At 44.1% G+C, this 24510-nt stretch overlaps 1 protein-coding gene and 1 non-coding gene across 3 annotated transcripts in view; one reads left to right on the plus strand and one right to left on the minus strand.

Moving 5' to 3' along the window:
- Positions 1-11098: 11098 nt before the first annotated feature.
- Positions 11099-24510, plus strand: part of HCK (HCK proto-oncogene, Src family tyrosine kinase) — a 36475-nt gene continuing 23063 nt past the window's right edge. The window contains exon 1 of one of the 2 annotated variants that reach the window (XM_006179238.3): positions 11099-11408. The gene's annotated coding sequence lies outside the window, so the exon portion shown is untranslated. The remainder of the gene's footprint in view (positions 11409-24510) is intronic. The other variant, XM_014554669.2, reaches the window with a different exon arrangement.
- TRNAS-AGA lies at positions 13611-13682 on the minus strand. The gene has a single exon. It is a non-coding gene; the product is annotated as a tRNA-Ser (tRNA).

A 24510-nucleotide genomic window follows, 5' to 3' on the forward strand; every position in this document is an offset into this window, starting at 1 on the left:
TGCTTCCTCCTGCAGTGTTTGGAAACCCTGCCAGGATCACTTCCCATCAAGGTTCAGTTCCTAGCACAGCAAGACGGGAAACCCCCCGGGGGGTGGGACAGTTGATTCCTAAAGACCTTTAGGAGTGGGGTAAGGATGGAACTTCCCTCCCAGCTGGATCCCCTATGGGCAGTGTCAACCCACGGACAAATGGTGGTTAGTGAAAATGTCTCCAGCTGCCCCTTATACCCAAGCCCCTCCCATTTGGGGGCACTGCAACTTCTTACCCTGTCCCAGACTCCAACTGGAGACTCCTAGCAATCCTTCACAACCTGGGGCCACTGCCATTTGGTCTCTGTCGTTTAGAGGGCACCCACTCTGTGCCAGGAACTGTGAGTCACTAGAAGGAGAGACAGAATAATCCCCACTTGCTGGAGGGCTCCTAGCCTGATGGTCCCCAAATTATCACTGCACAAAGTTCTCAACTGTAAAATCAAAGAATGAGAAACCAGCACTTTCTGGGGAGGCTGGAAGGAGCTTCTCGAAGGTGACATATGAGCAAGACATTGAAGGATGAGTGAGATTTGGGGCAGGTAGAGAATAGCAGGGAGAGCCCCCCAGGCAGGCCCAGCCTGGGCACAAGCGGCGGGGGTGGGATGTGGAGGGGAGGGGAGCTGAAGGAGCAGGGCACACACCAGGACTGGTAACCAGTGGGTACCAGTGCACAACTTAGGCGTTCCAGCTCCAAGGTCCGACTGAGAGGTTTTGAGTCCTAACCCTGTCATCTGCTAGTTGGGTGACCTTGGGGTAAGCCCCGAAATGTCTCTGGATCTTGGTTTCCTCATCTATAAAATGAGGTAATAATAACATCACCCTCATGGGTCTCAGAGATTGTGGTGAGGCTTAAACAAGATAATCCACATGAAAGGGCATCTAGTAAGTGCTCAGTAAATGCGACCATTATTGTTGCTGGAGGAGCACAGGGTGTGTGAGGTGAGGGTCAGGATTTGTAGGAGAGGAAACCAGAGAAATGGTCAGACTGAGAAGGCCCTGCCATGGCAGGCTAGGAAGTACAGGCAGAAAGGAACGAACTAATGGGCCTGCATTTTTTTGAAATGAATCTAGCTACTTGCATTTATAACATTTTCAGCTGCTAAATTTGGGGGTAATTTGTTACACAGCAATATATAATTAATACAGTCAATAAGTCTTTATTAAGCATTTACTGCATATCAATTCTGTGGGGAATGCAAGAGAAAAAGACACGGTCCTGCCCTCAGGGGAGCAGACCATGTGCACATTCAACCATTCAACCAATATTTATTGAGCACTTACTACATACCCAGCCCTGTGTTGAATGCCGACTCACAGAATGTTGGCAATTAAAATACCCTTCAGGACAAAGGGGAAATTTCAGGATTGATGGCAATGTCTATTTTAATGGCTTTGAAGTTACACAGATGTATATGCATTTGTAAAAATTCAGCAAAGAAATACTTAATCTTAAGCACTTTGTTGTACATAAATTTTACATTAAAAATACCATAAGCAAACACTGAACTCTAGGTAATATTATGTGTGCCAAAATAAGTTACTCTGAAACACATTTTAAAGATGAACTGATGGAGGGCTAGATGGATGGACATGTGATAAAACAGGTAGAATGTACGTGGTGAGTCTAGGGGTTTTGTTGTAAAAGTCTTCCAATTTTGTTTTACGTTTGAGAATTTTCATAATAAAATATTTGGGGAAAAGGACTCTCGATAACCATGTATACCAATCCTCTCATTTATTATTATTATTTTAACTACACAAATAAAAACAAATAGAGTCTAGTTTAAAAAAAGAGAAAAAGGTCACCATCTCTTTCTCCCTGACCCCAGTGTTCCTCTCTTCTTCAGTGACAGTCTCTGTTCTCGTCTACTCTGTAGTTTCCAGGCTCTTCTCTACACCTTTACACACATATATAGGTAAATACAAAAAACATGGGGGGTTGTGTATTTTTTAATGAATGTACTCTCCATACTATTCTGCAAGCATGTCTTGGAGGTTCTCTCCATGTTAATTCATATGCACCGTCTGTGTTAAACTGCTGGGTAGTTTGTACCCGCTCATTCAAGATGCGAGGCTCAGAGAGGAGGTCTTGCTCAGGAACAAACAGTACGTTAAAAGAGCTGAGGTGCCAACGGGTTCTCCTAGCTCCAAGCTTGGGAGCATTCTGCAGGAGCTCTGCCATCTTAGAATGGGACGGGGCGGGGCCAGGCCCTTTTATCCGGCTGAGCGCTGGCGGGCGGGCAAGTCCCGCTCTGCCCCGCCCCTTCCGGGCCCCGCCCCCTCCGTTTCCCCTGCCCCTCCAAAGAATAGGCCTGGACTCAAGCGCACCCGGACCCAGGAGGAAGTCAGCGTAGCGCTTCCTCTTTTCTTGGCCTCCGGAGACGCTGGGGGAAGGGAGGAGGGTTGTGAAACCGAACGGTCTCCCAACCCCTCCCCCTCGGGGAGACCCATCAGCTGGAGGTGGCCACGCAGCTGGGGCAGAAAAACAACTTCGTGGACACCCCCTAATATCCCCATCCCCGCCACACCCCTGAATAGGAGGTCAGCTGTTTCAAGGATGGTACCTGGGGTAGGTAAGCTTCCGAGAGGCCTACAAGCCAGCCTCCCTTGGTCACCCACACGAGAAAGCCCCAGCTCCTTATCCGCTGCCGCTTCTGCTGCTGCTACGGTCCCCAGCCTCATGGCCCGTCTGTTCTTGCCTAGGGCTTCAGGCATCAACCACACAGAAGTTTTGTGGTTCCTCAAACAGGCCAGGCTCTTCCTCCCTCAAGTCATTGTCAGGCTGTCCCTTCTGTTGGAATACCCTTTGCTATGACATTCCACTAGCATCATTTAAGCCTCAACCTATTACCTTCAAGAAGTCCTCCTGATGTACACCAGGCTGGACCAGTATCCCTCCTATTTGGTTCTACAATATCATGAGCCTCTCTCTCTACCCCAGAATTTTCCACTTCTCTAAGTTATCGGTCTAGTTTTTTGTCTCCCTATTTGGATTGGGCGTTGCTTGAGGGCCCAGACTACCTTGTCCAGTTTTGTCCTCCTAGCTCCTGGCGGCATTTGGAGAGATAAAAGGGCCTAGGCCCCAGCCATGCCCCCGTTCCTGCAGGGTGTGCCCAGACCTGAGAGCTAGGACAATGCGTTCCCATCCCAGCTATTCTAACTTACTTTCTGTTCCTGAGCAAGACCTCCTCTCTGAGCCTCCAATCTTGGATAAGAGGGCACATCCTACTCAGCAATTTAAAACTGAGAAGATATATATGAATCAACATGGAGAGAGCCCCAAGACATGCTTACAGAATAGTATAGCAAGTATGTTCATTTTTTTAAAAAATAACATGGTTTTGTGTTTACCTATGTATGTGTGTAAATGTGTAGAGAAAAGTCTAGAAACCACCCTGTAGGCCCTTAATACATGTTAATAGAATTAATCAAAAAATGAAGGGTTTGGATCCCAGCAGTGTCATTCAGTAAACGCACATTCATTTAGTTTCTTTCATTCATTCAATTTCCTTCATTCATTCAGTTTCTACATCTGTAAAACGTGCACATGAACAGTACCTGCATGGAACTTGCACAAAAAAAAAAAAAAAGAAGAGACAGACAACAAACAAGTTAACATATAAATATGTATTAGAGTGCCTGACGGTGACAAGTTCTCTGGAGAAAAATAAGCCAGGGCAGGGTGGGGTGGAGTGAAAAGATGGGAGATGAAGGAGTTTTTTTTAAGAAGAGCGGTCAAGGACCTGCTGAGGACTGTCTTCTCAGATTTTCATTTGCCTCTTGGAAAATGGGGTCGGCAGTGACCTCCTGCCTGAGAGGGTGTAGCGGTGAAGTGAACACTGGCTACTTTGCAAATAAAAGGGGAAATATCTGAGCCCTGAAATAATCATTGTGGCTCTCTTCCCCATCTGCTATCCTGTTTTGAATATAGAACAATCAGCAGTTCCCAAAGAACTTGAAATAGGAAAATATATTTTTGAAAGAGCCAGCTTCTGACTCCCTGTAAAGTGAACCTACTTTGTTCCCTAGCTCCTGCCCTCCCTCCAGGACTGAGCCCTGTGTCTGTCCTGTAGTCAGTATCTCTCTCCCTACTCCTCAATCTCCAGATCACACTTCCTAAGTTTGTGTAGCTGTTACAATCATGGCCTTTGGGGACACACTGGAGGCTCACAGACCTGGCTTGGAATTTGTTGCTGACTGTATGACCTTGGGCAAGTGTCTTTACCTCTCTTAGCCATCCACTTATAATCATCTCCATCTCAAAGAGATTAAATGAGATGGTGTAAGTGAGGGCATAATAATGAGTTTGCAATGCAATGATTCAATGATCCAATGATCTGGTGAAGTAAAAACTCTTACCATTCCATTTCACAGAATAGGAAGCAGGGGCAGGAGCAGTTGAGTAACTTACCCAAAGTGAGAGGCTGTCAGTCCATTCTTGATGCCTTTGCTTTCATCATTCCGACACCCCTGGCCACAGTGTCAGGTGCATATTCAGAAACTTTCTTGACTCTTCATCCTCTAAAAATCCTACCCAGCCTCAATTCAATCTTGTCCATGAAGTCTCTGAGTTTTTAAAAAATGACTTAATTTTTGAATAGTTAATATTTTCAGGTGGTTCAAAATTCCAGAGGACAAAGGGTATACTGGGACCAATAAGTCTCCCTCCCTCCTCTGTCCCCCAGCCACACAGTTCCATTCCCTGGAAGAAACCACTGGGACTGTTTCCTTTGTGTGCCCTTCCTGACGCAGTCTAGGCATATGCTGGTAAATTCCCACACACTTGTTTTTTTGGTTGACACAAATGGTAAAATACAATAGAAGCTTTTGTGCACCTTGCTTTCCCCCCTTACTCACTTGTTCCATATTAGTACATAAAGGTTTTCTTCATTCTTTTAAAAAAATTTTTAAATTGAATTATAACTAACATATTCATTAATTTAAATATAAAATCCAGTAATTTTTAATATATTCCCAGATTTGTGCAGCCATTACTACAATAAATTTTTAAGATATTTTTATTACCCCCCCAAAAAAAACAACCACTCCTTATTTCTCCCCAACCCCAGCCCTGGACAACCACTAATCTACTTTCTGTTTCTGTAGATTTGCCTATTCTGGACATATCATATTAATGGGATTATACAATATATGATCTTTTGTGACTGGTTTCTTTCACTTAACACATTTTCATCCATGTTTTAGCATGTATCAGAACTTCATACCCTTTTATTGCCAAATAATATTCCATTGAATGGATATAGCACATTTTATTTATCGATTGCTGGACATCAGAGTTGTTTCCGGTTTTGGGCTATTATGAATAATACTGCTATAAAAATTTCATGTGTAAATTTTTATGTAGACATATATTTTCAATTTTCTTGGGTAGAAACCTAGGAGAGGGTTTGCTGGGTCACATGGTAACTTTATGTTTAACCTTCAGAGGATCTGCCACACTGTTTTCCAAAGAGCCTGCACCATTTTACATTCTCACCACAGTATACAAAGTTTCTAAGTTTTTCATATTCTCATCAACAGTTGCTATTATCTGTCTTTTTTATTATTAGCCATTCGAATGGATGTGAAATAGCATCTCATTGTGGCTTTAATTTGTATTTTCCTAATGACTAGTGATATTAAGCATCTTTTAATGTGCTTATTAGCTATTTGTATAGCGTCTTTGGAGAAATATCTATTCAAATCTTTTGCCCACTTTTCAATCATGTTATATTTTTATTATCGAGTTGTAAGTGTTACTTATATATTCAGGATACCAGTACCTTATCAGGTCTATGATTTGCAAACATTTTCTTCCATTCCATGGGTTGTCTTCTCATTTTCTTGACTGTATCATTTGCAGCACAAGTTTTTCATTTTTATGAAGTCCAATTCATCTGTTTTTTCTTTTGTCACTTATGTCACACCTGAGAAGGCTTTGCCTAACCCAAGGTCACGAAGGTTTACTTCTTTTTGTAAAAATTATTTTATTTATTTTGGGGGGGAGGTAATTAGGTTCATTTATTTATTAATTTTTAGAGGAGATACTGGGGATTGAACCCAGAACCTTGTGCATGCTAGGCATGCACTCTACCACTTGAGTTAATTCCTCCCCCCTCACAAAGATTTATTTCTAAGAGTTTTATACTTTTAACTCATACATTTAGGTCTATGATCCATTTTAAACTAATTTTTGTGGATAATGTGCGGTAGGGGTTCAATTTTATTATTTTGCATGGGGATATCCTGTTGTTTCAGCATCATTTGTTGAAAAGACTTTTCTTTCCCCTCATTGAATTGTCTTGACCACCTTATTGAAAATCAATTGGCCATGAATGTGAGGGTTTACTCTGGACTCTCAATTCTGTTCCATTGATCTTTATTTCTACCTTTACCACAGTGTCTTGATTACTGTAGCTTTGTAGTAAGTTTTCAAATTGGGAAGTGTGAGTTCTCCAATTTTGTGTTATTTTTTCAAGGTTGTTTTGGCTGTTCTTGGTTCCTTGTATATTTCCATGAGAATTTTAGGATGAGCTTGTCTATTAAAAAAAAAGACATCTGGGGTTTGACAGGGATTAGGGTGATCACTCTGGGGCATATCAATGCTAAGTTTTCCAATCCACTAAGGGATGTCTTTTTCCATGAGATATTTTGTCCATCCTGTAAGATGACTTTATTTAGTTCTTCTTAAGCATCTTTCAAGAAAGTATCTTAATTTTCAGGGAATCTTGCACTTGTTTTGTTAAATTTATTCCCAAGTACTTTATTCTTTTTGGTGATATTGTAAGTGAAATTGTTTCCTTAACTTTATTTTCAGATTATTCATTGTTCCTGTATAGAAATATAACGCGTTTTCACACATCCTTATCCTTTCTGACAACTGCTTGGTACTCCATTATTGTGTTATTGTTTATTTTCCCAGTCCCCAAATGATGAACATTTAGATTATTTCCAGTCCTGTCCTAGTAAAAGTGGTGCTGTAGTGACTCTCCTTGTACATACCCATGAAGTCTCAGGCATTCCGATCTTTTTTCTCTCTGAGCTCCTACAACTGCCAGTTGCCACCACCTTGGACCATGCTGCCCTCATCTTGCCCTTGGATGACTGCCACAGCCTGCTCACTGGGTTCCCTGCTTCCCCCTGGGCCCTTCAATCCATTCTCCCCCCAGCAGCCAGAGAGATCCCATTAAAACACAAGCCAGTGTGGCTTACTCCTCTGCTCAGAACCCTCCAGTGGCTCCCATCTGGTGTCAAAGTTTAACATCAATACTAAGATGTTCATGGCCTCACAATCTATCCCCACAACTCCTCCAGCATCATTTCTATTCCCCTCCATGCCCACTCTGTTCCATCTACACTGGCCTCCTTGTGTTCCTTAAACACATCAAGTGCAGTCGCACCTCAGGACCTTAGCTATTACTCTTCCTTCTACTTGGAACACACTTCCCCTAGACTATCCCATGACTCACTTCTCCCATTCAGCAGATCTCTGCTGACATGCGCCCTCTTCAGAGAGGCCATCCCTGACCACTCTGTCTCCAGCCACATCATCACTCCCCCCCAACCCCTGCCACCTCTCCCCTTGCTTTCCTTTATTTTTCTTAATAATCCTTATCATTCTCAGGCATAAGATGTTAGTTGATTCTCACAATGACTCACTGAGGTAAACACTATTATTATTCCCACTTGACAGATTAGGAAACTGAGGCTCAGAGAGGTGACTTGACATGTGCAAGATCACTTAGTTGATAAATGGCAGTGCCAGGGTTTGAACTCTAGTTTGACTCCAAAGGTGCAATGTTTAGTGCCACTACTTATGGTCAGCTATGTTCCCCATGACAGTGAATGAATGAATGCACGAATAGACAAAATGTTTTCCATCCCAAACCATGGTAAGGCAGTGTTTTAGGATAAAATCTGTAATTGTATCAGTGTTCTTTAATGTTAATATGAGTTAGGTGGGAAATTTTTTTTTTATTAAAATGACTGAATTGGCTAGGATGGGGAGAAACTGGAAACCATACATCACTGATGGAAATGTATAATAGTATAATTACTTTGAAAACCAATTTAGCAGTGTATTATAATGTTAAACATATACTTACTATATGACCCAGCAATTCCAGTCCTAAGTATTTACCCAAGAGAAATGAAAACATGTTCACACAAAGACTTGTACATGAATATTCATAGCAGCTTTATTCATGTAACAGAAACAATCCAAATAGCTATCAACAAGTAAATGGATAACTAAATAATGATATATCTATACTATGGAATACTACTCAACAGTAAAAAGGAACAAAACACAAGAACATAAAACAACATGGACTCTCAAAAGCAATGTATGAGAAAAAAGAAGACAAAAAAAAAAAAAAAACCCATAGTGTATGACTGCATTTATGTGAAATTCTAGAAAAGACAAAGCTAATCTATAATGATAAAAAGCCAATCAGTTGTTACCTAAGGAAATGGGTGGGAGAAATTGACTGCGACAGGGTGTAAGGAAAATTTTCAGAGTGATGGAAATGTTCTATGTCTTGATTAGGGTAGTGGTTACAGAGATGTATACAATTGCCAAAATTCATCAAGCTGAATGTTTATAATGGTGCATTTTATTTATAAAATTATGTCTTAATAAAATTGATAGGGGCTTTAGGAACACATACACAGATTTTACTGCAACATTACTTTAATAGCAAAAAAAAAAAAAAAAAAAACTGGGGAAACTGGCTGTTGACAGGAGAATGTTCTGGCTGTCAGTGGTCCTTTACCATCAGAATGGCAAACTTGTGGAATAAGATGTAGCCAAAGCTGACAATGACATTCTCATATCCCTAACATCTGCATCTCTCTTCCTAGGGGCTCTCTCTGGTGGCTGAACCGTGCATGGGGCAGGCCAGAAATCCTGGAGCATTAAAACCTACCCCACCCCGGGAGCAGCCCTCATCCAATGTCTGACAGGAGTTGGTGTATAAATGCCCCAGCTCCCTCATGTCTTACATGGGATAACTCTGAGGTGGGAATAGCACACTGTCCAGAGTTCCTTCCCCACTGGAACTGAGCTCCAGAAGCCCACAATTGGGGCTTGTTTGATAATGTCTTAATTGGCTTCCTTCCCTTCCCTGTCTCAGTCATCCACTCCCCTACCAGTGTTTTCTGCATCTTCCAAATAACCATCTTTCACTTGAATCCATGTCTAGAGTTTGCTTCTGGGGAATTCAAATTAAGATCAGCAGATGATACCGAGGGTCGGTCAAGGTATGGGGAAATGGTGGGAGAGGAGTCCCAGCAGCCGCCATCCTACAAGCATCTGTCATTCTCAGCAAAGCAAGTCTTTATAAAATCCTCACGTGGGTTCACAAGGGGACATGTATGAGGATGTCCCCTTATGGCATTGTTTATGGTAGTGTGAAGTTGTGTGCAGTCTGGGTATCCATGACTAGGGGAATGGATCAGTAGACTATGGAGGATGTAGAAAATGACCTTCAGCAACATGGCTAGATATCAATAGTATCTAGTGATGGACTGGAAAAAAAGTACAAAATTGAATAAGTACCACCCAAGTAAATTAAACACATAATTAAAATGTTATCTATTTTTTAAAGTGCATGAATGTATTTAAATACATAAATCAGACACATAAGAGCAAGGTCATTATCTTTCTTATTCAGGATTCTGTCCTCCCTCCCCACTGACTCCCAGAAGACGTTTGGTCATATCTGGAGACATGTTTGGCTGTCACAGTTGGGGAAGTGTGTTGCTACTGGCATCTACTGGATGAAATCCAGGAATGCTGTTCAGCATCCGACTATGCACGGGACAGCACCCCCCACAACAAGGAGTTCCAGGACCTAAATGGCAATAATGCTGAGGCTGAGGAGCCCTGTGTAGCCCAATGCCCAGGATAGTATTGCTGAATGAATGAATGAATGAGAGATGATGGTGACCTGAACTGACTGGTAACACTTGGACTAGAGACTCAGTAAGATTCCTGTACATCGTGGAGGTGTGTTCGGCAGAATTTAGGGTGACAGCTCCTCTCTTCCCAGGAGCAGGTGTGCTTTGCCCTTGTCTGGTCTGAGCACATCTCTCATCTGCAGCCTCCAGCTATGCCCTCCAGCCCCACTTTCCGCCCCCTCGATTTTCAAAGTCCTCTGAGCTGCCTGGAAGCCGGCAAGGGGTGAGCCAGGCTGGTTCCTGCAGGCGAGGAACTTTGCCTGGCGTTTGAATAGCGAGGGGCCTGCAGAGCGGAAACTGTAGACCACAGAAGGGCAGGAAAGGCTTGGGACGCAGCTTTAGGGAAGGGCCTGGGGCTAGAAGAAGGGGGTTGGAATGGTGGGGAAAACGGATTGGAATGCTTGGGGAGGGGAGTGGATTTAGAATCCTGTGAGGGTGACGAGAGTGTGATTAGGATCCTCCGGAGCCAGTTTAGAATCTTTTGATAGGTGGCATCAGAAACCCTGGAATCTTTGGATGGGCCAGATTAGAATCCTGGGGAGTGGAATAAAATCTTACAGAAACAGGTTGGGATCACCTAGGAGCAAGATTAGAATCCCTAGGATTAGGGTCATAACTCTTGAGGGCTGGGTTAGAATCTTTTGAAGAAAGGTGTTATGATCCTTTGGTTGGGTGGGTTAAAATCCTTGGGGGCAGAATTAGAAATCTCAGGTAGGCGAGGTTAAAATTCCTTCAGATATGAGATTCAAAATCCTTTGGGGCAGAATTAAGATCTCGGGAGGAGGAGATGAGGTGTTGGGGTTCCCCGGAAGGGAAGGGTTTAGAATCCTTTGGGACCAGTTTGGGGCGTTGGGAGGCGGAATTAGAACGCATTCGAGGAGGAGATTTGGACCTTTGAGGGACCGGCTAAAATTCTTGGGAGCGGAGTTATTATCCTTCAGGGACGAGATTAGGATTCTTGGGGGCAGGATAGAAGCCTTAGATAGGTGTTTTTAAAAAATCCTTAGACGACTTGATTAGGATCCTGGAAGGTGGAGTCGGAGATTACAGTCCCTGGGGTGGGGTTAGAATCTTGGGGGCAGGGTTAGGATACTTGGGGGCGGAGTTAGCATCGCCCCGGGCGCGGCTAAGGCACCCAGTTGGCCTGTGGGCGCCACCGCGTCCCTGATTTCAGCTCGAGCGCACCGCCGAGCATAGAGGCGAGTGGGAGGGGACGCCGACAGTCCAGCGCGAGTGGGGCCCCAAAAGACCCACGGAACCGAAGCCCCTCGGAAAGCAGCCCCGTTCTCTTCTCGAAAAGTCAGTCCATCTTCACTTGGGCACGGACTCCCCGGGATCCCGGGGGCTGCCAACCTGGGGGGGCGTTCGAGCTGCGAGGATCCGGGCTGCCCGCGGGACGAGGAGCGGGCGCCCAGGTGAGTGCCATGGACCCGGGATGGGGGACACTGGCCTGTGAGCTCAACCTGAGAGTCTGAGCTGCGGAAGGAGCCGGGGGTGCTGGGTCGGTCAGGCTAGGATGCAACGGGAAGGGACCGTCGAGGGAGTTCGGACAGGCCGTGGGATGTGGGGCTGAGCTGCAGGGGAGGGTGCCCAGATGAACAGGGGAACTGCCCAGCTGTGAACTTGGGAAAGCTTTAGCATGACTGTATGCCTCAGCCGCCACTTCTCTAGGCTGTCCAGGTTCCCCTTCTGCGAGGGAAAAAAAAAAAAAAACAAGAAGGGCTTCACGGAGCTCGGGAGGGGAAGGCCCTTATGGTTCCTGGTGGGGGTGGGTGATGGTCACGGTCACGGCGGATTGGCAGCCATAGTGAGGAAGGGGACAGCTGGCCATAGGCGTGACGTGTGAGCCACACCCAGACAGGGCTGCAGCTGGGTCTGCTGGCTAAGCTACCTCCTCCCACGCTGGGCCCTGATCCCCAGCTGGTCTAAGTCAAACCCCAAGCCTCCTGGACAGACCACAGGACACCTGGCCCCTCACTTTTCCTCCTTGTGAGACCTTGGACAAGTCACTCTCCCTCTTTAAAATCCAATTCCCTCATCTGTCAAAGGGGGCGATTCAGTCTTTCCTCCAAGGCTGCAGTGAGCTAGAGTATGTTCGAGGTTTTGTATGTCAGACTTTACTGTAGTGGTTAAGGAAGGGGTTTCTGGAAGCAACCAGCCTGTTGGACTTTGGGCAAGGAATTTAGCCTTTCTGTACCTCCTTTTCCACAAATGTAGGATGGGGATATTAAAATAATGGCTCCCTCATAGAGTTGCTTTGAAGATTAGATTGAGATGCTGAAGGAAAGCTCTTAGAGCACTGCTTAATACATGCTAACTATTGTCTGGGCACCCGGTGATTCTCAAACTTCAGCGGCACATCAGAATCACAGATTTCTAAACCTTGACCCCAGAGTTTGTGATTCAGTAGGTCTGGTGCAGGACCCCAAGAATCTGCATTCCCAAATGATGGTCATTGCTGCTGGTTCAGAGGTCACACTCGAGAACCACTTTGGCCTGCACAGGGAAAGGCCTCAATAGATACCAGTTCTCTCCACTGCTTTATATCCCTTTTTGGGACGAGGGGGAGGGGGTTAAAATACAGAAGTAAAGAGACTAGCATGCTAAAAATCCCAGGAACCCACTACTCAGAATTAACAAATGTTCGCATTTTGTCCTGCTTGCTTCAGATTTTTGAAAAATAATATCACTAAAAGTAACAGATAAAATTGAAGCCTCCCCACCTGGTATTCCTCTCAGTCCTGTTTTTCTCCTTCCCCAGAGGCAACCGCTGTCATGAATTATAGCCCTTCCAGTCCATGCCCTTAAAAAATTAATACATACATGTGAGTGCATAAAGAATACATAGAATTGTTTTCTATGTTTTAAAGGAAATGCTATCTAACTGTGAGATTCTTAACAAAATTTCATTTTCCCCTGCCTTCTTGTCATAAGCTGTCATGGTCTAGCCAGGATGAGAAACAGAGTTCTACTTTATAACTTCTAAGTGGAGGACCCCAGCAGGGGAACACCCTACCTTATTTCTCATTCCCCTGGTGATGAACATTCAGATTGTTCCAGCTGTTCACGACAACCAACAGCACTGCTGGGACCAGCCCGGATGTGTGGTCTTGGGCACATGTTATAGGTGTTTCTAGGGGAAAGCACCAAGAGGCTGGATGGCTCTCCAGAGGGGCAGCTGTTGCCTGCTCCTTTTGTGTATGAGGAGGACTGAGGCTTGGAAAGGTGACCCAGAGAGTCTGAGGCAAAAAGGGAAGAAAGAATCTGGCTCTGCTGACCTCCCAGCTCTCTCTAGACCCAGGGCCACTGTCACCTGCTCTCTGCTGCAGGAGAGCAAAGATTTTCATCCACCTCGTTCACTGTGCCTGACACTTAGTAGATACTGAAACAGTGGAAACATAAATCTTTTTAAAATTTTTTGAATAACGAGCATTTCCATTTATTTTTAATGGTCTTTTCTGAGCATGTTTTATTTAATGTAATTAGTAAAATGCTGCATGTACAATTTTTATCCCACTTACGTACCTAGTATTACATTGTAAGCATTTTTCCACATCATTAAAATGTCCTTGAATTTTTTTGGGGGGGAAGTAATTGAGTTTACCTGTTTATTTTAATGGAGGTACTGGGGATTGAATTCAGGACCTCATGCATTCTAGGCATGTGCTCTACCACTGAGCTATACCCTCCACACCCAAAACGTCCTTGTATTTTTAATGGGCACATAATATTCCACTGTTTGGATGTGCCATAATTTGTTTAGCCATCATAGCAAGGCACTTTCATGTAGTTTGCAATTTTAAAAAATATTTTAGGGAAGGAAGGTATAGCTCAGTGGTAGAGTACACGCTTAGTATGTACAAGGTCCTGCATTCAATACCCAGGACTGCCATTAAAAATAAATAAAAATATAAATTAAAAAAATCTAATTACCTCCCCTCCAATTTTTAAAAAATATTTTTAGGTGAAATCCACACAACATTACAAAATTAACCATTTTAAAGTGAACAGTTCAGTGACATTTATTACATTCACAACCTCTGTGTAATTCCAAAACATTTCCAACTTCCTGAAAGCAAACACTGTACCCATTAAGCAATTCCTCCTGTCCTCCCTCTCCCCAGCCCTTGGCAACCACCAACCTGCTTTTGGTATCTATGGACTAATTTATTCTGGATATTGCATATAAATGGAATCACACACTGTGTGACCTTTTGTGACTGGTTTCTTTCACTTAATGTAAGATTTTCAAGGTTCATCCATGTTGTAGCCTATGTCAGTATTTAATTCCTTTTATGGCTGAATAATATTTCATTGTATGTGTACACCACAATTTGCCTATCCGTTCATCTGTAGAAATTCGAATTGTTTCCACCTTTTGACTATTGTGACTAGTGTGCTGTGAACATGCATGCACATATATTTGAGCACCTGTTTTCAATTCCCTTGGGTCTCTACCTAGGAGTAGAATTTCTGGGTCACATAGTGACTCCATGTTTAATGCTTGAGAAATTACCAAATTGCATTCCACTATTTTACATCCCCATTGGCAATGTACAAGGGTTCCAATTTCTCCATGTCATGGCCAACACTTGCTCTTTTCATTTAAAAAAATTATTATTATAGCCATTCTAGTGGGTGTGGGAAGCACGAATCTTAATCTCACCCCAGCCGGGCTGCTCTCTGGGGGCCCTTTCCCCAGAGGGTGAGGGGAAAGTTGTCTGCGTTCAGAGAACCAGCCAGGATTTGGACTTTAAATTCTTTAATAAAGTAAGTCCCACAAGGGCACAGACATGCCTGTCTCCTAAACTACTGTATCTCTAACACATGGGACCTGGCACATAGTAGGGCCTCAAAAATACTGAATTGTGACTGTTGAACAACTCCTCCCCTCCCTTGCCTGAGATATTTCAGCACGTAGGTGTCTTTCAGTTGGCCCTACCTAGTTACTCTTTTAAAATTAGTTGCCAACATTTAAAGTCAAGAGAGCGCACATAAATCAGGATTTCTGTCTTCTCTTGAAGAACTGGAAGTGTTGGCAGACCTGGGACGAGAACCTTGGTATCCTGTGCTCCTCTGCTATTCACTCATGGCGGCATCAGGGATGCTGAATGGGGGCTACCCCATAGACAGCACCTGAGCGGTCCAGTTTTCAGCCCCCTTGCCTGGACCACCTTCCTCCTGTAGGTGGCCCTATGGGCCCCTGCAGCCATTTCACAGCCCTCCAACTGTGACAAGGCCTCCTTTTTTTTTGTTTAATCGATAATAATAAATCTGGATTTCTCTATGGAGTGTGGCTGAAGACCTCCCTTTTTATAGAAAAGGGATGTCTAGCCCAAAGAGGGTAAGTAACTTTCCCAAAATTACACAGAAAGTCCACAGTACAATCACTCTTAGCCTTCGACTTTCTAAACAAATCTCCAAAGCACTTTGATCCCCACCCCATTTCTCCAGTTTCCTCTACCCTAGGCCTGGGAGTTTCAGGGTACTTTCAGAGGCATGGGTAATGATACAGAAGAAATCCTTGCTTGAATATAAAACATGCCCTATTCTTGGCCAGTGTCTGTGGCCACCCATGCTCACCCTTTGCTGTCACTGCACCTTCTGGATGGCACCGCACTGACGTTTGCCTTCCTGATCCTGCCTATAACTCCTGCCCGAGCTCCCACCATCACCATGAAATCCTTTGGTCCAGGAGACCTAGATGCAGCCAAGAGAATAGGAGCACCTCCCTCAACTCTGCCAGAGAAATGAAGAGCAGGAGACAGAGCCCAGGACACCTGAGTTTGGGTGCTGATGCTGCCTTATACAGGTTGTGATGAATTGGGCAAATTCCTTCACTCTCTGAGTCTCAATTTCCCCATCTGAAAAATGGGAATAAGAAGAATACTGCCTCCCAATTCATACAATACAGTATTTCTTTGATGTTAACACACAGAAATGACATTCCATATTTTCTATGAGTTTATATTTCTCAGCTTGAGTTTCTCCAGAAGCAGACCCTAGAAAAGATTTCAAATGCATTTACTACTTAGTTTATTTGGGAGTGGATCCAAGAAAACCCTGGTAGGAAAGTGGGGAAGCAAGACAGAAAAGAGAAGGCAGCCAATAAAGGTGTGTTATGTTATCAAGCCAGATCCACTGTAGTCACCTGGAGCTCAGAGGCACTGGGAGCTCCAGGCTCCAGTGAACCCGCTCAAGAGATGAAGGAACCGGGATATTTATCCACCTGCTCCTGTATATCACTGGTTGAGGGCGGCTCCTGGGGGATGATAATTCTCTAGCACTTCCACTCGCCAAGCTCATGGGCAGAGCAGGCACCAATGGCCATGGAGAAATCTCTCAGGCAAGGAGATGCAGGTGCTGGCAGTTGGAAGTGCCGCAGAAGTGTTCCGAAATGGTGAAGAAAGGGGGAGTGAGGGGGCAGGGCACGGCAGCGTCTGTTTTAATACAGTGTGTGTCTGCAAGCGCACATGCAGCGACTACCTGGAGGTGGGGGCGTGGCCGTGGAGGACCTGTAAAGGGAGTAATCCAGAGGTGCCTTAGTTTTATCTGTATTGTTTTCATTTTTAACAAGGATGACATACTCTTTTACTGGGTGATGAAAGGCAATTTTTAAAATTGTTTTTAGAATATTTTATCTTTTCATTTTTATCATTTAAAATTGAAATATAGTCAGTTTACAATGTTCCATCAATTTCTGGTGTACAGCGTAATGTTTCAGTCATCCATATACATACATATATTCCTTTTCATATTCTTTTTCATTATAGATTACTATAAGATATTGAATATAGTTCCCTGTACAGTAGAAACTTGCTGTTGACCTATTTTATGTATCTGCAAAAATGAAAGGCAATTTTTAAAACAAAATTCATACCCTCCAAAACAGAAAAGAACTAGGCCCTGTCAGCTACAGAAAAATAAGTGTAAAAGGATCGGAGCACGTGATCTTGAGGCTTTGAGGCTTCCATTTGTGGGGGACAGGTTTGGAGGCAGCTGACCTTGGAGCATCATGGGAAGTTGACATGAAAAGTTGTCCCTGGGGCAAACTGGCCACCATGTCCTTTCTGAAAGGGGGCCATCTCCACTCAGCTCCAACCAAGGAAATACTTTGTTCCCCTCCAAGCAGAGGTGAACAAACATGGACAGCCCTTCTCAGTTTAAACACACATTTGTAACTATTGTTTAAATGCGGAAAACTAGGTCACCCGGGCAGCTAAAGGAGACTTCATTCAATTAGTCAAGAATTTATTGAGCACCTCTAATTGTGAATTATGAAATGAATCATAAATATTTCACTTAAATTATAATGGAAATCACCAGAAGGCATAAAAAACAAAGAGCATTTGGAAGTAGTACTAGTGCTCCCTTTGAGAAACAGAATTAGGGGTAGAAAGAGATAAGAACTGCTAGTTTTCATTTTATATATTTTTTCCTTATAGTTGGAATATTTTTACTCTGCTGCTATAATCTAAATGTTTGTGTCCCCCCTAAATTCATTCATCCTGTCTCCTCTTGCCTCTTGCTACTCCTCAATGCACCAACCATGTTGTGGGACAAGTAGTTGGAACGCATGTATCTCAGAGCCACCCCTCTGGACTGAGTCAGGCAAATGATCCAAGGCCCGAGCTCCTCTTCAGTGTGTTGCTCTGTCTCTTGCTGTTGTGTAAACCGGGGCATGACACTCGCCCTCTCTGGGGTCGCTGGTCCCACCTGTATAACAAAGGTCTCTCCAATCCTTTCCTGTTTGCAAAGTCAAAGTTTTGGGCTTTTGATCAGAAAGAAGGGAAGAGATGGGGAGTTAGGGGTGACTCCCAAATGTCCATTAGGGATAACAGTCTCTGGCAATTTGGGCGGTTCATTCAGAAGACAGTCAGGGAACCCAAGGAGAGGGAGGTGTAGGACTCCACACTCCAGAAAAGCTCTTCAGGGCACTGGTCCCTGATAAGGGAAAACTTTCTCCCCTACCCCCACGGCTAAGCTGTTCCGAGAAGGGAAAGTTCCTCTAACTGGACAGTCTCAAGCCCTGGGCCCCTGGCGGTCTGCCTTCCTAAGCTTCCTGTTTTGGTTACTCACGTCCCACCTCCCCCTTTCCCTGCTGCACCAGCTGACTTGGTGGAGGATGAGAGGCAGGAGAGCTGGGTTCTTGTTCTACCTGCCACTGACCACGCGGGGATCCTCTCTGCTGTGGGCCTCCATTTCCCCATCTGACAAATGTGTTCATAATTCTGGTCCTGCTGACTTCAGCCAAGTATGGTCAGGCCTATAGAGAGTTGAATCCAATATATTCACTCCACAAATGTATATGGGGGGCCTAATATACACCAGGCACATTCTAGGCATGGCTTCAGTGCTGTCAGCTTCATGGGGTCCATACTATACACACCCTCACCTACTCTAATGGGTCTAGTACCCTCTTTACTTTCTTCTATCAAAACCTCCCAGCAAGGAAGTCTTTACCATAAGCCATTTACACTTGAGTCTGAATTGCAACCCTTGTAAGAATTTCCTTTGTACTGGGCAGGACTCTTTGAAGATTAAGGAGGCAGAAATCCTACTTCAGACTGGCTCATTCAGAAAAAGAGGTTATACTGGAAAGTCCATGAGCACATCAGCTTCAGGCGAGGCTGGATCCAAGGACTTGAGAATCTGTATTTCTTCATTTCTTGGCTCTGCTTTGCAACTGCAAGCCTCTTTTCCAGCCAAATGGATGGTTTTCATTGGGCAGGACTGAGTCACATGCCCACCTCTGCTTCTATTACTGCAGCTCTGACTGGTCAGACTTGGTCACAGATCCACCCCTACAGCCAGGGGCTGAAGTCAGCTCTACTATAATCCATGAATTGAGAATGAGGGAGCGGTTACCACCAAAGGAAAGGAAAATTGGGGAGCTGTTGTCAGAAGAACGGGGAGCAGTTGCTACTCAGGAAAGAACTATTAGCTGTGCCCTTCACAGAACTTATCACCCAATGTGTCTCTTCATATTTGGGGAAACTGAGGCCCAGAGAGAGGTTGGGACTTGTCTGAGATCACAGAGTGAGCTTAGGGCAGAGGTGGGAACCAAAATCCAGGGTTTCTCACCCCTAGTCCTCACAGGCCTCTGCTTGAGCCTAAAGCTCCTAGAAAACCACCTCCCGCCCACTCCTCGGGTTGTGCTGGCAGGGCCCTGGCCTCTCCTCCGTGGGCTTGACTCTGAGGGTTCAGGAGGAGTCTCTGAAGTCTCCACAGCCAGCATGGAGACCGTGGGAAGCAGCCAGGCCAAGCAAGCTGATCTTTCTCATTTCCCTCCCACGCAGGGCCTGCAGAAGCTAAGGGACCAGAAGCCGGTTTCAGGTCTCAGGAGTTCAGCAGGGACCTGAGGAAGTGCCTTTGCCTGGAATCAGCAGTTCTAAGCTAGTTTGAGGCGAGGCAGGCCACTTCTGCTCTCAGAGCCTGGTTTTCAATCACATTAGACAAGAGATGTGTTTTCAGAAGTTTCAAAAAGCCTTTCATATCCCTGTCCCTTCAAGACCTCAGGCCAAGCCTGAGAAGCAAGGGCCTCCTATTTTACAGGAAAGAAAATGCATCTCAGAGAGCGGAAGTGACTTACTTGAGGTCACACAGCCATTCAGTGGCAGACCTGGGATCCAAACCCACATATTCAGACCCCACGATTGGTCTTCATTCTCTTACATTGGTCAATCTCAAATTTTAGTGTGATAAGAATCTCCCAAAGCATTATTAGAAATGCAGATTCCAGACCTTCATCCCCAGAGACTCCAGTTCATTCGATCCAGAGTGTGGCCCAGGAAGAGTCCAGTGAAGACTCTTTCGGCATAGGTGACAGAAATTCAACTCAAACTGGCTTAGGCAAAGTTGAGAATTTATTTTCTCATGAATTAGAAATTTTCTGAGGTCGAAAAGTTTCAGGCATGGCTGGATCCAGGTGTTCAAACATGTTTTCAGGAATCACATTGTCTCCATTGCTCAGCTCTGCTGTCCTCTGTGGTGGCTGCACTTTAAGGCAGCCCCTCCCTTCATGATGTCAGGATGGCGCCCAAGAAATCCAGGGTTCACATCTACATCCCCACCTATACCTACATCCATATCCACATCTGCAACAACAATTATAGAGAATTGCTTTTTCCTAATTTTTCCAGCAAAACCCCAGGGCAGATTCTGCCTCATCTAGGATCACATGCATACCTATAACTGAACCAGCCACTGTTGGTTGCCAGGGGGACATGGAATTCTCTAATAGAGTCTGAATCGAGTTGTCAGTCCCCGAAGGCAAGGGTGGGGTTAGCCCCCTGCACTCCCATGCATTGAGTGGAAGAAGGCTGGTTTCTCAAGGAAAATCTAGGTGCTGTTATCAGAAAAGGAATGTATGCTGAGGAAGCAAGAGCAGATAGATGTTCACTCTGCCTGGGTCCCAACTAGGATGATCACACGAATGACCTGGGCTTTGTTAAAATGCACATTCCAATTTGGGAGGTGGGGCCTGAGAGTCTGCATTTCTAACAGCTCCCTATGGTGATGTTTTCCTCATGCTGGCCAAACTCTGAGCAGCCAGGCACTCTGTTACTTTTCTAAACTCACTTCAAGCCACTCTCTCACAGGGCCTCTGTAGTCCTCACCCTGCAGAGAGGCCCTGGGATGTAAAAACCTCTTTCCTTATCCTCTCCCCACCCTACTCCCCACCATCCCATGGTTCCCAAACCCACCCAAAGATTAGCGCCATCTATTTGGAAACCTCTCATCAACATATTGCAGACTCCGCTGCCAAATCACAGTGGGAGAAACTGTCCATTGTCTTCTTCAGTGACCTTTACATGAGGATCCACATAATAAATTTTCTTCTGAATTTAGTGCTCAAAGAATAGTTGTTTCTGTCAATAAATTGCCATGCTTCCTGGGATTTTATGGTGACAGTATACATATTCTCATTTTTATCTTGACTACTAGGAAGCTTAGAGATAAATCTAGTACCCGATGGCAGTAACTTCGCACCCTCGGATTCTGGTTCAATAATCCGTCCCTTCTAAATGGTGTAGCATAATCCTTTCTGAGTCTTGAAGTGCTCTGTGTATCGTTTAGTATTACATAAGCTCCCTCAAATCCTTTTTGAAAGTCAGTGCGCCCTTGGAACCTTGAGTTTCCTCAAATTTTTATTGAAAATGTTTCCATTCTTCAAAATCCAACACATTATCCTACTGCTCAATTGTTATAAACAGGTAGTTCTTCCTACGAACAAACTAACAGACACATTAGTGGCAGAACCGAGATATATATTCATTTTACAAAATGGCTTGATTTCATATATGTTTTGCAGTTTACTTTTTTTTTTCATTCTGTAAGTATTTTAGCAGTCTTTGCACAGCAATAGACAGTCTTTCCCCAGCACTAGACAGTCTTTGCCAATCCCTAACAGCTTCTTTGGAATGCAATTCTGTATGTCCAGTCTTCCCATCCTAACTGGAGCAAGAACTAAGTCCCGATGCTGGTACATTGGGCTGACTACATAGAGCACAGGCTGTGGGCATGCCTTTACTCCCAAACTGTGCATTATGCTCCTACTGTATGCCAGGGAGGTACTAAGCTAAGCGCTAAGGGACACAGACATGAGCAAGACCAGACTTTGCTGTGAGGCAGCAATGGAAACGTTCTGGATCTGCACTGCTGAGTACAGAAGCCTGAGCCACAGATAGCTATTGAGCCCCTGAAATATGACAAGTCCTAGCTGAGATGTGCTGTACATGTGAAATGCACACTAGGATTTGAGGACTTAGCATGAAAAATAAAGAACGTAAAGTATCTCACTGATAATTTTATATTGATTACATGCTAATAATAACTTGGACATCTTGGGAAAAATAAATACATCCTAAAGTTAATTCACTTGTTTCTTTTTACCTTGAAAAAATATGGCTGTAGAAAATTTTAAATTATATATGTGGCTCACATTACTTTTCTGGGTCTAGTGGTCATGAAAATGAGCATTTCTGAGACCACTCCAGACCAGGCAGCGGAATGGTTTTCTTGGTTTAGGGGGAAATCACATTTCATGCAAATCTGATTCCTGTCAGTATATCACTTAAAAAAAAACACACACACTTTATTGTGCAAAAATTGAACTAATGGGAATTCCCTATTTTAAAAAGTGAACTTCTCAAGTACTGTGGTATCTCTAAACTTGTGGACCAAAGGACTTACAAACAGTACTTCATATATGCTCCAGGGCACCGCCACAATTGCTAGTGCACAGAAATGGTTATGGTTCACAATTCTGTAGTGCTTACTGCGTGACAGACAGCTTTACACTTATCAACTCACTCTGTGTTCACCCCAACCCTGTGAGGTGGAACCCCACCATCCACGGATCATGCCTGAACACAAGGTTTTCGGAGACCCATCCTTGGGACCCTGTGGCCACCCTGAATATGTAAATTGATGATGTCAGGGATACCAAATAGGTACTCAGAGAGGTGAAGGGAGCTGCCCTACATCACACAGCCATCCTCTTCCCAGAACACGCTTAAGTGTATCAAAATATATGAAATGTAGTATTTTATGCTGTACAAAACCACACAATATGCTCCTTTATTTCCCACAATAGTAATAGCTATTTATCACAAATCAGAGGGGTGTTGGGTTTTGTTTTAAATGCATACAAGTACATTTTAAAGCAGTGATTAATTGCAATAATTTTTCAGCTTAATGATCCAACCCTCCAGGAATCTGAATCTGTTCCTTAGTTTATTCGTAAAAGGCAAATGAAGTGGAAACCGCTTAAGTCTTGAGGTGGTAAATTGTTCCCAGTTCCCACTAGGACAGACAAAAACATCCTTGTAAACAAAAAAAAAAGGAACTCTCAGCCTACAAATTTGGGTTTTTTTCTTAAACCACAAGCCTACGAATTTGGGTTTTCTTCTTGTTTATTTTAACAAGATAAGTATAACTGAGTTCTAACTGCTTTAGAAGAAAATTACAATTGTGAGGAGATGAGGAAAACAATTACTTCCTCATGTGGCTGCTCACAGCCTGTCTTCTCAGCAAATATATGTGTGCACTTTGAGAAAAGAAATGAAACATTTCTACCACTTTAACAATTAAGTTTTGACTTTGATCAGGTAAACGTGTTTTCTTTAAGTGTCTTTAAATTTGGTTAACCCATCAGCAAAGATGATGGGTTACCTCCAAAATATCTACCTCTAAAATGTCCCCCGAATATGTCTGCTTCTTACTTCATCGAAAGCCACCACCCTGGGTCAGGCCACCATCATCTCATGCCTGGACTCCTGCAGTGGACAGAGCTCCCTGCCCAGCTCACCAAGGTCCATAATCTACCCAGCATCCAGGGGATTATTTAAAGTGCAAATATATAAAAAAAAGAAAGAAAGAAACACAAATAAATTTAAAAGATAATAATTAAGTGCAAATATAATCCTGTCATCCTTCTGCTTGAAACTTCCATAGTTTCCCATCATCCTTAGAATCAAATCCAAATTCTTCACTGGCTGTACGAAATGGGGCAGCTTCGTCACATACTATCCTCTCCCCTGCCTGTGATCTTCAGCTACCCTGGCCTCCTTTCAGACCCTCGTTCTCTTCAAGCACATTCCAGCCTCAGCCTTTGCACTTGCTGTTCCCTCTGCCTGGAACACTGTTCCCTCAGAGTGTTTCATGACTGGTTCTTTTGTGTCAGTCGGGCCCCAGGTCCAACATCACCTCCTGAGAGAGGCCTTCCCCAACCCCCTTGTCTAAAAGGGCCCCGCCCAGTTGTTCCCTATCACATCCTCTTTTATTGTCTTCACACTTTTCACTAATTCAGTTTATCTTATTTATTTTTTTACCTATTTATTGTCTGTGTCTCCCATCCATCTCCAGTGTGAGCTCCATAAGAGCATGAACTTGCTTGTCTTTTGGTTTAGAAAAGTACTCAATAAATGTTTGAGTAAATGAGTGGATGGATGACCAGATAAATCCATGAGAGGAAGAAGTGAAGAAAGAAAAAAAGGAAAGAGAGGGAGGGAGGGAGGAAGCTGTTAAACGGCAATTATAAAATGAGAGGAAGAGCATGCTGCCTTGACTATTATTTAGCTAGACTGAGCCACGTTATGTGACCTCATCTTTGTCATTTAATATAAACTGTTAACTTATTATATAAAAAGCATAGTTATGCTTTACTGTTTGCTCTCTGACCCCAGAGCTGGTAGCTCCCACCCCCTACTCTGCTCTGAGGCTCTACCTGTTGAATTTCAATGATCCACATGATTTATTCACTAAATAAACTCCCCATCGCCATCCTTGGGAGCATGCCCATGACAACTTGTCAACTCTGTGTGGGTTCTCGATGAACATGGACATGGGGAGGTCCACAGGTGATAAGGACAGTGTAAGCTCCATGTGTTGAGGGTGAGGTGAAGGGAGTTGACAGTGGGAGGGGAGACTGGGAAGTTGAAGGGGAGCCAGCCTGGGAGCAGAGGGTCTGGGACCCAGCATCAAAGGCTCCCCCCAAGTACCTCAGAGTAAAAC

Source organism: Camelus ferus, chromosome 19 (assembly GCF_009834535.1).
Source record: "Camelus ferus isolate YT-003-E chromosome 19, BCGSAC_Cfer_1.0, whole genome shotgun sequence".
NCBI lineage: Eukaryota > Metazoa > Chordata > Mammalia > Artiodactyla > Camelidae > Camelus > Camelus ferus.